Raw genomic sequence first — 3,207 nt, 5'->3', positions numbered from 1 at the left:
TTGTACATTCAAATGTTTGCATGTCTGAAAAAGGTTTTTAACTAGTTAAAATGTCTTGTATTTGTACATTCAAATATTTAAAAAGTAAAAAACATTTGAATATACAAGCACAAAACTTTTGCACACATTCAAACTTTTGAGTGTACATGCACAAAACTTTTGCTAGCATTCAAACTTTTGAATGTACAGTTTCTTTCCACACAGTCAAACATTTGAATGTGCTAGCACAAAACATTTGAATTTAGGAGCACATAACTTTTCCAGACATTCAAAAGTTTGAATGTACAAGTACAATACTTTTGAAATTAATATTTGAATGTGTGGAAAAGCTTTGTGCTTGTGAAAATGTGTTGTACTTGTACATTCAAATATTTAAAACGTACAAAACATTTGAATGTACAAGTACAATACTTTTGTACTTAACGTTTGAATGCGTTGAAAAGTTTTGTCTTTATACTTTCAAATTTCTTAAACTTGTACATTCAAAAGTTTGAATGTGTGGAAAAGCTTTGTGCTTGCGAAAATGTTTTGTACTTGTACATTCAAATGTTTGCATGTCTGGAAAAAGGTTTTTTTACTATTGAAAATGTCTTGTACATTCAAATATTTAAAATGTAAAAAACATTTGAATGTACATGTACAAAACGTTTGCACACATTCAAACTTTTAAATGTACAGTTTCTTTCCACACAGTCAAACATTTGAATGTACGAGTGCAATACTTTTTGTACAGACTACTGTCTGAATGTGTGGAAAAGTTTTGTGCTCGTGAAAATGTTTTGTACATACAAATATTTAAAAAGTACAAAACATTTGAATTTACAAGCACAAAACTTTTCCACACATTCAAACTTTTGAATGTACAAGTACAATACTTTAATAATAATGGAATGTCTGAGAAAGTTTTTTCACTTGTGGAAATGTCTTCCAATATTATATATATCAATATCAAATATTTAAAAAGTACAAAAAACAAGTACAAAACATTTTCACAAAAACAAAACTTTTCCACACATTAAAATATTTTAATGAACAAGGAAAAAACATTTTAACAAATATAAAACTCATTTTCACATTCAAATATTTTAACGTACATTTTCACAACTACAAAGCATTTCCACAAGTATACAACTTTTTCACATAGCTACAATACATTTTGGACAATATTTATTCCATATTTCCAGTGCTTTTGTGTTAGTGGTGTATTTTGCTGCTCTAACTGAAAACCAGCTAATTATCCAGTACAGATTTAATCTTACAGTAGTTCTGTTTAAGCACTCACAGTTCTTTCCATCTTTTAGCAACTCTCGCAACGTCCACATGAGACTTTTGGTAGCTAATGCTACCATACTTTAGCTTAGCAGCTAGCAATGGCCTCTCTCCCTCCCTCTCCCTCTCCTGCTCTCTGTTGCTCGGTGCGTCAAATGTTCAGTTACTCCTTCAGCGGTAATGGTATGTGGAACAAGTGTAGTTTATTTGTAAACATGGAGGCAAAGCTTAGTGATTTAGAAGTTTGGCTCCGCACCTTGGTAGATCAGTCATTCGCTACTTCAGTTAGTCAGCCCCCAGTAGCCGGTGTGGACCAACCTGAGTTATCTCCTATTAGCCGTCCCCCAGCTTCTCCCGAGCAGCCGGGAGGCCAGGGTGGCTGGGTGACTGTCTGAAAGAGAAATACCTGTAGGCATTAGGTCACGGTTCACCACCAAACTGTTTACGTTTCTAACAGATTCTCCCCACTCAGTGACACACCTGCCGAGAAACCAACTTTGATTAGCGGCGAAACCAGCGACCATATTTAAGTGCATCCTTGTAGCCAGAGCAGGCGACATTGAGTCTTATTTGAAACTGGTTTGGGTCTGGTTTGGGAAAAACGTAAATTTACAGTAAGATTGTTATTCATGTTGGCGGTAAAGACTCCTGATTACGCCAATCGGTGGTCACTAAGATTAATGGTCAGTCGGTGTGTACATATGCAGCAACAACCAAGCCATCTTGGAGGGCAAAAAAAGTTGCCATACTGCCGGATAGTTGTTGTGCTATCGGATGCACTAACCAATGAAGAGACAACCCAGGGCTTTGTTTTTACAGAATTCCATCTGATAGAGGAAACCTTGCACCAGCAGTGTAAGGTGAGGGATTCTTCACAAGGTAAACGTAAAACATCACCGTAGTCGAGCGCTGGCAGGGACCTGGTGGTTTTTGTAGCTTGTGTCCATATCTTTTTCTTGAGTAGAGAGGTGATCCAAATAATCGTGGGAAGGAAAGTTAACAGCTTTTGCGGTGTCTCTATGGGGAGTCTGGTTGGAACCGCCATCCTGGTCTGTTGTTCTGCCCTCCAGGTCACCGTAGATGTCACACGACTGAAAACTATGAATTATAGGTGAATTTAATATTCATGTGGACGTTGCGAATGATAGACCTAGTGTTTATCTCACTATTAGATTCACTTGGCTTTTGTCAGAGTGTTCATAAACCGACTCACTGTTATAACCACACCCTCGACCTTGTTTTGGTATATGGTTTTGCACTGAACATTTATTAGTGTTCCCACAGAATAATTTTTTTCTGACCACTATTTAATAGTGAATCCATCAGCTTTTTATTCATTACCATGTCTCAAAGTAACAGAAGATTCCTATGCTTATTTCAGTCCTTTCCAAATCGATCATCTTGTTGATAGTGCTGCAGGCTCACTGTGAATGGCACTTGACTCTGTTGCCCCTCTAAAAAGAAGATACTCAAACAAAGACAGTTAGCTGCATGGTATAACACTGAAACTTGCAAATGAAAGCAAATATTGCGGAAACTTGAAAGGAAGTGGTGTTCCACCGATAAGGAAGAATCTTGTTTATTCTGGCAAGATAGTCTTAAAACTTACAGGAAGGCCCTCCGTAATGCCAGAGCAGTGTATTACTCGTCATTAATACAGGAAAATAAGAACAACTCCAAGTTTCTTTTCAGCACTGTACCTAGGCTGACAGAGAGCCACAGCTCTATTGAGCTAAGTATTACCACTCAGTAGTAACGACTTCATGAGCTTCTTTAATGATAAAATTCAAATTATTAGAGACAAAATTCTACTAAGACTAAACTCAGGAACCTTAGAAACAGCTGTTAAACCTGATATATATTTAGACTGCTTTGTGTCCCTCGATCTATACCAACTAACTTCAATAATTTCTTAGAGGTCCAGTTAGAGAAAATTTC

General features: G+C 36.7%; 1 long non-coding RNA gene across 1 annotated transcript in view; it reads left to right on the top strand.

Moving 5' to 3' along the window:
- LOC123981211 overlaps positions 1 to 2,693 on the top strand; it is a 4,684-nt gene extending 1,991 nt beyond the window's left edge. The window contains exon 4 of the long non-coding RNA XR_006827706.1: positions 1,302 to 2,693. This is a non-coding gene — a long non-coding RNA (uncharacterized LOC123981211). The remainder of the gene's footprint in view (positions 1 to 1,301) is intronic.
- Positions 2,694 to 3,207: the final 514 nt, after the last annotated feature.

Source organism: Micropterus dolomieu, linkage group LG12, assembly GCF_021292245.1.
Source record: "Micropterus dolomieu isolate WLL.071019.BEF.003 ecotype Adirondacks linkage group LG12, ASM2129224v1, whole genome shotgun sequence".
Lineage (NCBI taxonomy): Eukaryota > Metazoa > Chordata > Actinopteri > Centrarchiformes > Centrarchidae > Micropterus > Micropterus dolomieu.
The sequence above is the reverse complement of the archived record's forward strand: the minus strand, read 5'-3'. Positions and strand labels throughout refer to the sequence as shown.